The sequence below is a fragment of the Leguminivora glycinivorella genome, chromosome 21 (genome assembly GCF_023078275.1).
Source record: "Leguminivora glycinivorella isolate SPB_JAAS2020 chromosome 21, LegGlyc_1.1, whole genome shotgun sequence".
NCBI classification, from domain to species: domain Eukaryota; kingdom Metazoa; phylum Arthropoda; class Insecta; order Lepidoptera; family Tortricidae; genus Leguminivora; species Leguminivora glycinivorella.
In genome coordinates, this window is record NC_062991.1 from 1,521,822 (window position 1) to 1,533,578 (window position 11,757).

Genomic DNA, 11,757 nt, shown 5'->3' on the forward strand with positions numbered 1-11,757 from the left:
ATCTATATTTCAGTAATTCAAGTTACTATAAACAGAGTTATAAATACACGAATTAATTCCCGCTCCCAAAACCCCGATATATGCTTATAATAGTAGTTTTTGTGACTGCTACATAATTAATGTCATAAGGCATCAGGTGTTTTTGCCGGTTCATACTTTTGCTACTTGCTAAATTTCACAGTTAGTGGGAAACGTATGAACTCCGAATAAACACTGATCATTGGTTTAAATGGGCCAAATGTGGTCAGACACACTTCTCTTTATGACACACGTTGACCTTATTAATTTTGTGGTTGTTGGGCCATTTTTAGGGATTTTTTTTTTCGAAGTTGTCCACCCCACTTTTTTTGTAACATGGGTATTTTTTACGCGATTCATACTCAGAATCGCGAGGTGTTTCGATACTGATAGGAGAAAAAAAATGTCCCAAGACTTCCTTGACCTTATTAATTTTGTGGTTGTTGGGCCATTTTTAGGGATTTTTTTTTTCGAAGTTGTCCACCCCACTTTTTTTGTAACATGGGTATTTTTTACGCGATTCATACTCAGAATCGCGAGGTGTTTCGATACTGATAGGAGAAAAAAAATGTCCCAAGACTTCCATACATTTTTTCGAACCTTCCATTCCGTTACCGCCATACAAAATATATGAAAAAATGGTAACGGATTGGGAAAAAACACTTTCTCCTATTAGGAAAGAGCTCGCGATTCTGAGTGGAAATCACATAAAAATTTCCAAATCCAAAAAAAAGTGGGGTGGACAACTTTGAAAAAAATGGCCCAAGCATCCAAGGGTATAAAAGCGTTATCAGTATAATATATCTGTATATTATATATGACTTGCGAAATTATTTAGTGTATTATTAGGCTGTTCTGGCTCTAGTTAAAAGTATTAATAGTATTATTATTCATTGGTTCTTGCCATATTTATTACTATTAATAATGATTTCATCATCAATTGTCGCTCGTGCCATTTTAATGACAAATGGAACATTATTTTATTGCATGATTTTGACGTTATTGTAAATATTTAACCCTTTAAATTTCTATGACGTCTAAAGACGTCTTGATTTTTTTCTAGTGACTGTATTTGTTTCTACAATATAAGCTACTTTTTAAATTATAATCTCAAATGTCATTATAAACTGAAATAAATCATACTCTAGAACCCATAGATACTTTAAACTGGAAAAAGCGATTAAGCCCACTAGTGGCGAAGCCGGGACTCGAACCCGGGTCTCCAGCTATTGCGGCTGACGTGCTAAACCGCTACACCACCCCGACCGCTGAGGTACCCGTCGAGATTTCGCTAGTGTATGTTATCTCTGAAGGCTAGGCGCCTTTGACCAACTCTAAGGTCGTCGTCGTTTGCAGGATGGCATGAAGAGACATGACGAAGTCTGGTTTGATGACCTGAGGCAGAAAAGACTTCGGAACGCACAGGAACCATCAACAGATTCGCGATTCACCTGCGATCTCTGTGGCCGGAAGTGCCGTGCTGCCATTGGACTTTACAGCCATAGGAAAAGATGCGCCGTACCTCCGATCTCTGTCAGCGCACATACCTCGTAAAAGTCGCTGCAAAATCATCTGTTAAAGACACAGATGTCATATATACCATAGATCAAGCAAACGTATCTACTTAGCGTGTCAAATGAACTCAGTGAAATCCACTGAGTTGTCCGTCTTTAATCGCAGCTTGCAGCTTTCGGGCGTCAATTTTTGTAAGTTGAAGTCAATTAAAACATAAAAAATGCCTCGTTACGTGATATTCAATTGCAACAACACAAAAATTATGAACAATCAAGAGCCTGAGACATATTTAAAATTACAGGCAAGAAACAACTTCAGTACAAAATTTGACACGCTCGGCCCCTATACAAATATATGAATTTGTTTCTTCTATATAAATAAAGTTCTGTGGTTAAAGATGCTGTGGCCTATGATGACGATATAGCGAGAGAGATGGTGCTGCCATCTATCAAATGTCAATGTTAGAAAATAATCATGACGACTTTAGACGTCAGTTAAAAGGGTTGATTTTAAAGAATTTCATGTTAATTTTCATCATTTAGGTAATTTTACGATCCGACTGATTGCCTCTCTATTTATTGTTTGTACTTAGGTTTTCAATGTTTTTCTACTTGTTTAGACACTTCGTTAGGTAAATAAATGATGTAAAATAATTTATTGTTTTATTATACTTACTGCGTAGTAGGTACCCTTTATCCTGCTTAACTCTGCAATAAAATGAATTATAAATAAAAAAGTCAGGCAAGCATGGTCGCGCGATAAATGATAAAACAGACAGGCATCTTCTGGGCGAGCTCACTCCATCGTAGGCCACGTCTTTGCCTTTGGCTAGTCTGTGGTCAAGAGTAAGCCCATTTATTATGAAAAAAACATCAGGCCGTCCCTATCAGTCCCTATCGCACTCACAAATCACATAAATAAATACTCCAAACTTCAGAGGGCCATCTGTAAGTACTAACTAAAAAACGTCGTACGATACACGTACGAAAAGAAAATTCGTAACTCGTGTCGATTAAAAACACTCCCTTCGGTCGTGTTTTCATTTATCGCCACTCGTTTCGAACTTCCTTTTTTCGCACTTGTATCATAATATACTATTTTAGTACTAGTATTTAGTGTTGTGAAGTGGTGTGCGTTAGCTAAGCAGGCCCTTGGCAGCCCCACGCTTCCGCCAGTAATGACTTCCCGCTAGGTGTGAAACGCTTGCGCGAGGCACACGCCGGGGATACATGCGGAGATATGTAGGTATCATAAATTATAATATATCATACATGTTGCGAATGATATTCCGCTTTGTGTGGTAGGGCACAGCACAGCACAGCGGATATCATCTCGCTCGAATCTAGAGCAAAGTCCAACTGGGGCCTTACAGAAGACCGCAGCCAAATAGCACTAGACCCTACTCATAGTATTGTGTTCCTGCCGGTGAGTAAGGCTGCCAGAGCTCAACGAGGGTGCGGTGTGCTGATGACGGGAGGACTTACGGAACTGACTTGTTCCGTCTATTGTCCTTTGAGTCGTCGGCAACCCGAACCCTCCTTGGAACTTGTGCACTCCTTTTTACTATGTATTTAACACAGCAAAAGGGAATACTGTACAATTAAGTTTCTAATGGGGTGGCAACGCGCATGTGAGTTGCAGGCGTCCATAGGTTACGGTGACCGCTTTCCATCAGGCGGGCCGTACGCTTGTTTGCCACCGACGTAGTATAAAAAAAATGTTTATTTTATTTCTGACGTTACAAAATACGTTACTCGTTAGCGCAAACGTTACGGACAATGACGTTCATTGTATGGAGAAAATGAAGAGCGCCCTCTATGATTAGGTACTTAAATATTTAGCTCCAAATTTTCCATGTCATTTGCGCTAAAAGAATAAAGTAAGTGCGTTTTCACATTATCTTATCCGATATTGGATGTCGGACCGATATCCCATGCATACATTACAGGCGCCATCTTGGATTTTTTCCATTGAAATCCTTCCGACATCCGATATCGGATCGGATAATGTGAAAACGCACTAAGAGTAAAGTAGGTACCTATAATATGTTGTATGATCATACCCCATCATCCACCTTGCGTTAATCCCGGCATTTGCCACGGTTCAGGAGAGCGTGGGGTCTGCTTTGACAACTAATCCCAAGATTTGTCGTAAGCACTAGTTTTACGAAAGCGACTGCCATCTGACCTTCCAACCCGAAGGGTAACTAGGCCTTATTGGTATTAGTCTGGTTTGCTCACGATGTTTTCCATCACCTTCATTGAAAGTCGCACATTCTTACCGCTAGGCCACCACCGCTTTTTGTAATGTTGATGAAATAATTTTCTTGCATTTAGTCAAGAAGTGTTCAATGTAATATTTTTTACCATTTGTATTTATTTTGAAATAGTAATAATACGTCGCACTGAGAGAAATTTGCATTGTGAATTTAACAAGTTCGACTTGTTGCGGGTTTATCCGATTGAAACAAAAGTATTTCAGTAAACCAAGTATACAAGTCGAATTTGTTCGAACAACAAGGTCCAACTTGTTAAAAGATTTTTGATTGAATCAGCCAAACATAATAATATGTTTAAAACAATATGTGTCATGTTGCTTTTAAATAAAATTGACTTGTTGTTTCAATTGACAAGCAACTTGTTAAATGTACTAGTTACACTTAACAATATCGTCACTACTTTTAAAAAAACTTGTATCTTCGTCTGTCAATGAAAAGAAATTTGTAGTAAGTGTGTATGGAATGCATATAGACTTACTGCGTTTTAACTTTGAGAAGCAGCGTGAGATACGAGATTTTTTAAAAGTAGTGACGATATCTAACTCGTTGTTTGAACCAAAGAGCACATAGGCGCTATTTTAACCAAAAAACTTGTTGAACGAACATGAAAACTGGTTGTTTTTAACACGCTTTTATTAGGTCGTCGTGTATGTAACTAACTATGTAATGGAATCTGCGGAGGCTAATTTAACCATCTTCCAAGGATCGTAGCGTAATGAAAATTGGCAGCTATATGTAGTTCCGATGACAATACAATAATATGGTACTGTTGAGCTGATCTGATGATGGAGTCGGAAGATATGAACTGGAACTACATGATGGAACATCGTATCATAGCCGTTTTTGGGTTTCTTAGAAAAGTCTTGTAATGAACTTTGACTACAATTAGGTTTCAAGGTCTGATGATGGAGCCGGAAGATATGAACTGGAACTACATGATGGAACATCGTATCATAGCTGTTTTTGGGCTTCTTAGAAAAGTCTTGTAATGAACTTTGACTACGATTAGGTTTCAAGGTCTGATGATGGAGCCGGAAGATATGAACTGGAACTACATGATGGAACATCGTATCATAGCTGTTTTTGGGCTTCTTAGGAAAGTCTTGTAATGAACTTTGACTACAATTAGGTTTCAAGGTCTGATGATGGAGCCGGAAGATATGAGCTGGAACTACATGATGGAACATCGTGTCATAGCTGTTTTTGGGCTTCTTAGAAAAGTCTTGTAATGAACTTTGACTACGATTAGGTTTCAAGGTCTGATGATGGAGCCGGAAGATATGAACTGGAACTACATGATGGAACATCGTATCATAGCTGTTTTTGGGCTTCTTAGAAAAGTCTTGTAATGAACTTTGACTACGATTAGGTTTCAAGGTCTGATGATGGAGCCGGAAGATATGAACTGGAACTACATGATGGAACATCGTATCATAGCTATTTTTGGGCTTCTTAGAAAAGTCTTGTAATGAACTATGACTACGATTAGGTTTCAAGGCCTGATGATGGTGCCGGAAGATAAGAACAGAAAAAGGAGGGGGGGGGGCTCGAGGGGGGAAGCATGAAAGAAAGATAAACGTTGTATTTTAAATAAGTTGGGTTAAGGTTTTCTTGTGATCCTTAAGAGCAAAGAAAAGGGGGGCTCGGGGGGCGAAGCCCCCGCATGAAAGAAAGATCAACGTAGTATTTAAGATAAGTTGGGTTAGCGTTTTCTTGTGATCCTTAAGAGCAAAGAAAAGGGGGGCTCGGGGGGCGAAGCCCCCAGCAAAAAATAAACATTAACGTAGTATTTAAGATAAGTTGGGTTAGCGTTTTCTTGTGATCCTTAAGAGCAAAGAAAAGGGGGGCTCGGGGGGCGAAGCCCCCGCATAAAAGAAAGATCAACGTAGTATTTAAGATAAGTTGGGTTAGCGTTTTATTGTGACCTTTAAGAGCAAACAAAGGGGGGCTCGGGGGCGAAGCCCCCGCATGAAAGAAAGATCAACGTAGTATTTAAGATAAGTTGGGTTAGCGTTTTCTTGTGATCCTTAAGAGCAAAGAAAAGGGGGGCTCGGGGGGCAAAGCCCCCGCAAAGAATAAACATTAACGTAGTATTTAAGATAAGTTGGGTTAGCGTTTTCTTGTGACCTTTAAGAGCAAACAAAGGGGGGCTCGGGGGGCGAAGCCCCCGCATAAAAGAAAGATTAACGTAGTATTTAAAATAAGTTGGGTTAGCGTTTTCTTGTGACATTTCAGAGCAAACAAAGGGGGGCTCGGGCGAAGCCCCCCACATAAAATAAAGATCAACGTTGTATTTAAAATAAGTTGGGTTAAGGTTTTCTTGTGACCTTTAAGAGCAAAAAAAGGGGGGCTCGGGGGGCGAAGCCCCCCGCATGAAAGAAAGATCAACGTAGTATTTAGAATAAATTAATTTAGCGTTTTCTTGTGACCTTTAAGAGCAAACAAAGGGGGGCTCGGGGGGCGAAGCCCCCCGCATGAAAGAAAGATCAACGTAGTATTTAAAATAAGTTGTGATAGCGTTTTCTTGTGACCTTTAAGAGCAAAAAAGGGGGCCTGGGGGGGCGAAGCCCCCGCATGAAAGAAAGATCAACGTAGTATTTAAGATAAGTTGGGTTAGCGTTTTCTTCTGACCTTTAAGAGCAAACAAACGGGGGCTCGGGGGGCGAAGCCCCCCGCATAAAAGAAAGATTAACGTAGTATTTAAAATAAGTTGGGATAGCGTTTTCTTGTGACCTTTCAGAGCAAACAAAGGGGGGCTCGGGGGGCGAAGCCCCCCGCATGAAAGAAAGATCAACGTAGTATTTAAGATAAGTTAGCGTTTTCTTGTGACCTTTAAGAGCAAACAAAGGGGAAGGTTTTCATGAAAGAAAGATCAACGTAGTATTTAAGATAAGTTGGGTTAGCGTTTTCTTGTGATCCTTAAGAGCAAAGAAAAGGGGGCTCGGGGGCGAAGCCCCCGCAAAAAAGAAAGATTAACGTAGTATTTAAGATAAGTTGGGTTAGCGTTTTCTTGTGACCTTTAAGAGCAAACAAAGGGGGGCTCGGGGGGCGAAGCCCCCCGCATGAAAGAAAGATCAACGTAGTATTTAAGATAAGTTGGGTTAGCGTTTTCTTGTGATCCTTAAGAGCAAAGAAAAGGGGGGCTGGGGGGCGAAGCCCCCGCAAAAAAGAAACATTAACGTAGTATTTAAGATAAGTTGGGTTAGCGTTTTCTTGTGACTTTTAAGAGCAAACAAAGGGGGCTCGGGGGCGAAGCCCCCGCATGAAAGAAAGATCAACGTAGTATTTAAGATAAGTTGGGTTAGCGTTTTCTTGTGATCCTTAAGAGCAAAGAAAAGGGGGCTCGGGGGCGAAGCCCCCGCAAAGAATAAACATTAACGTAGTATTTAAGATAAGTTGGGTTAGGGTTTTCTTGTGACCTTTAAGAGCAAACAAAGGGGGGCTCGGGGGGCGAAGCCCCCCGCATAAAAGAAAGATTAACGTAGTATTTAAAATAAGTTGGGTTAGCGTTTTCTTGTGACATTTCAGAGCAAACAAAGGGGGCTCGGGGGCGAAGCCCCCGCATGAAAGAAAGATCAACGTAGTATTTAGAATAAATTAATTTAGCGTTTTCTTGTGACCTTTAAGAGCAAACAAAGGGGGGCTCGGGGGCGAAGCCCCCGCATGAAAGAAAGATCAACGTAGTATTTAAGATAAGTTGGGTTAGCGTTTTCTTCTGACCTTTAAGAGCAAACAAAGGGGGCTCTGTGGGCGAAGCCCCCGCATAAAAGAAAGATCAACGTAGTATTTAAAATAAGTTGTGATAGCGTTTTCTTGTGACCTTTAAGAGCAAACAAAGGGGGGCTCGGGGGGCGAAGCCCCCCGCATGAAAGAAAGATCAACGTAGTATTTAAGATAAGTTGGGTTAGCGTTTTCTTCTGACCTTTAAGAGCAAACAAACGGGGGCTCGGGGGGCGAAGCCCCCCGCATAAAAGAAAGATAAACGTAGTATTTCAAATAAGTTGGGATAGCGTTTTCTTGTGACCTTTCAGAGCAAACAAAGGGGGGCTCGGGGGGCGAAGCCCCCCGCATGAAAGAATGATAAACGTAGTATTTAAGATAAGTTGGGTTAGCGTTTTCTTGTGACCTTTAAGAGCAAACAAAGGGGGGCTCTGTGGGCGAAGCCCCCCGCATAAAAGAAAGATCAACGTAGTATTTAAAATAAGTTGTGATAGCGTTTTCTTGTGACCTTTAAGAGCAAACAAAGGGGGGCTCGGGGGGCGAAGCCCCCGCATGAAAGAAAGATCAACGTAGTATTTAAGATAAGTTGGGTTAGCGTTTTCTTCTGACCTTTAAGAGCAAACAAACGGGGGCTCGGGGGGCGAAGCCCCCCGCATAAAAGAAAGATTAACGTAGTATTTAAAATAAGTTGGGATAGCGTTTTCTTGTGACCTTTCAGAGCAAACAAAGGGGGCTCGGGGGCGAAGCCCCCGCATGAAAGAATGATCAACGTAGTATTTAAGATAAGTTGGGTTAGCGTTTTCTTGTGATCCTTAAGAGCAAAGAAAAGGGGGCTCGGGGGCGAAGCCCCCCGCAAAAAAGAAAGATTAACGTAGTATTTAAGATAAGTTGGGTTAGCGTTTTCTTGTGACCTTTAAGAGCAAACAAAGGGGGGCTCGGGGGGCGAAGCCCCCGCATGAAAGAAAGATCAACGTAGTATTTAAGATAAGTTGGGTTAGCGTTTTCTTGTGACATTTCAGAGCAAACAAAGGGGGGCTCGGGCGAAGCCCCCCGCATAAAAGAAAGATCAACGTTGTATTTAAAATAAGTTGGGTTAAGGTTTTCTTGTGACCTTTAAGAGCAAACAAAGGGGGCTCGGGGGCGAAGCCCCCGCATGAAAGAAAGATCAACGTAGTATTTAGAATAAATTGGTTTAGCGTTTTCTTGTGACCTTTAAGAGCAAACAAAGGGGGGTTCGGGGGGCGAAGCCCCCCGCATGAAAGAAAGATCAACGTAGTATTTAAGATAAGTTGGCTTAGCGTTTTCTTCTGACCTTTAAGAGCAAATAAAGGGGGCTCGGGGGCGAAGCCCCCGCATAAAAGAAAGATTAACGTAGTATTTAAAATAAGTTGGGATAGCGTTTTCTTGTGACCTTTCAGAGCAAACAAAGGGGGGCTCGGGGGGCGAAGCCCCCCGCATGAAAGAAAGATCAACGTAGTATTTAAGATAAGTTGGGTTAGCGTTTTCTTGTGACCTTTAAGAGCAAACAAAGGGGGGCTCGGGGGGCGAAGCCCCCCGCATGAAAGAAAGATCAACGTAGTATTTAAGATAAGTTGGGTTAGCGTTTTCTTGTGATCCTTAAGAGCAAAGAAAAGGGGGGCTCGGGGGGCGAAGCCCCCGCAAAAAAGAAAGATTAACGTAGTATTTAAAATAAGTTGGGTTAGCGTTTTCTTGTGACATTTCAGAGCAAACAAAGGGGCTCGGGGCGAAGCCCCCGCATAAAAGAAAGATCAACGTTGTATTTAAAATAAGTTGGGTTAAGGTTTTGTTGTGACCTTTAAGAGCAAACAAAGGGGGCTCGGGGGCGAAGCCCCCGCATGAAAGAAAGATCAACGTAGTATTTAGAATAAATTGGTTTAGCGTTTTCTTGTGACCTTTAAGAGCAAACAAAGGGGGCTCGGGGGCGAAGCCCCCGCATGAAAGAAAGATCAACGTAGTAGTTAAGATAAGTTGTGTTAGCGTTTTCTTGTGACCTTTAAGAGCAAACAAAGGGGTCTGGGGGGCGAAGCCCCCCGCATGAAAGAAAGATCAACGTAGTATTTAAGATAAGTTGGGTTAGCGTTTTCTTCTGACCTTTAAGAGCAAACAAAGGGGGGCTCGGGGGGCGAAGCCTCCCGCATAAAAGAAAGATCAACGTGGTATTTAAAATAAGTTGGGATAGCGTTTTCTTGTGACCTTTAAGAGCAAACAAAGAGCGGCTCGCGGGGCGAAGCCCCCCGCATGAAAGAAAGATCAACGTAGTATTTAAGATAAGTTGGGTTAGCGTTTTCTTCTGACCTTTAAGAGCAAATAAAAGTATTTAGGATAAGTTGGGTTAGCGTTTTCTTGTGACCTTTAAGAGCAAACAAAGGGGGCTCGGGGGCGAAGCCCCCGCATAAAAGAAAGATAAACGTTGTATTTAAAATAAGTTGGGTTAGGGTTTTCTTGTTACCCTTAAGAGTAACGAAAAGGGGGCTCGGGGGCGAAGCCCCCGCATAAAAGAAAGATCAACGCTGTATTTAAAATAAGTTGGGTAATGGTTTTCCTGTGACCCTTAAGAGCAAATAAAGGGGGCTCGGCAAAAAAGAAATACTTAAATTTTGTTTGAATTAGTTGAAATGTGACAATATTTTCTAATCGAGTCAAACAAAATTCCACTAGCTGAGAGCTTCAAAACAATGTATGGCGAAAGTATGTCTCTCTAATGTCTTCAAAAAGTCCGCGATGGCGATAGCACATGTCTATATTGTCTATCTTTTACGGATAACTTACTAGGTATAAACATTTTTATGATAATACCGTAATAAGAAGGTAGCCGCTATTATTAAGTATCAATTAGCAATAAGTACACGTTAAGCCACAAATGGCATGTAAAATCCGCCTACTTGAAATAAATTTATGTATAAATGTTAAAAGTATTTCATTATTAATGACTAAAAAGTATAAAATAAATTAATAGTTTAAAAAACACTATAAAACACGCTTTTATAAATGCACGTAAAAGCCAAAAATAAATTATGGATCGTTCAAGTTGTCTCTATTTGTGAGCTGAAGTTTAAAAACTATGTGCTTTTAATTATAATATTTGATTGTAAAAGCGTGGGGCGCTGGAACAGGAAAGACTTTCTTGTAAACAAATACTAATCCGAACTTCCTGGCGAATGAAGTTGCATAAGAACATAACGTTTACATATGCCGCCTAAGGGTTACCAAAAAGAACCAAAGATATCTCGTCCACGAACAAGAACTCTGCATCCTGTCACTGTAGACACTTTCCCCTTTTGTACTTTGATTACCGGAAAAAAGCGGCGTTCTAAGTGTCGGTGACTGTCGACTCTCCTCGCTACTAGCGCATATTTTGTCTGAGTTCGACAAACTGGTACCTACTTTGAACACTGACTTTTAATTGATTTGACTGTTTAATGTAGAACCCAGTTAGCGCGTCAATCTGTGTAACCTCCTTCCCGTAACATAGCATAATTTGATTTATCAGCAAGTTATACAAAAAGTCTTTCCTGTTCCAGCGCCCCACGCTTTTACAATCAAATATTATAATTAAAAGCACATAGTTTTTAAACTTCAGCTCACAAATAGAGACAACTTGAACGATCCATAATTTATTTTTGGCTTTTACGTGCATTTATAAAAGCGTGTTTTATAGTGTTTTTTAAACTATTAATTTATTTCTCTTAGTGTGTGTACACATTTTACATTTACAGTAGGTACTTATACGTTTCGTTACGAGTTTATGAATTTATTTTTAATTTTCATATTTCCCCGCTTCCCTAAGCAAAATGTTCACAATGTGTCTAATATCTCCGGACATATCCCCTCACCGCGTGTGAGCGCGTTTGAGCAGGAACCTTGCATCCGGGACGCTAGCGCTCCCGTGGGACGCGTCCCCCCACCGAACATACTCCGGAAAATCGCGAGGAATCTCACACTGGTATGGTCGTGTGTATCATAAGCCTTTGGTAAGTCGGTACTGGGGGCTTAAGGAAAAGAAAGGGTGCCTCAGGGATGGGCCTTAGGTCTTTTTACAAGCTTTTATTCTACTTGCTTCGATTAGCTTGGTAAATCGGTCCTTCGGTAAGACGGACTACCGGAGATCATTTGCCGGAAAATCGCGAGGAATCTCATACTCAGACGACAGCATGGCAAAAAGTGTGAAAATTAAAAATCGTAATAATAGGCGAGACGACTAAAAA

At 41.0% G+C, this 11,757-nt stretch overlaps 1 non-coding gene across 1 annotated transcript; it reads right to left on the reverse strand.

Moving 5' to 3' along the window:
• Positions 1-1,211: 1,211 nt before the first annotated feature.
• On the reverse strand, positions 1,212-1,285 carry Trnal-caa. Its single transcript has one exon. It is a non-coding gene; the product is annotated as a tRNA-Leu (tRNA).
• Positions 1,286-11,757: the final 10,472 nt, after the last annotated feature.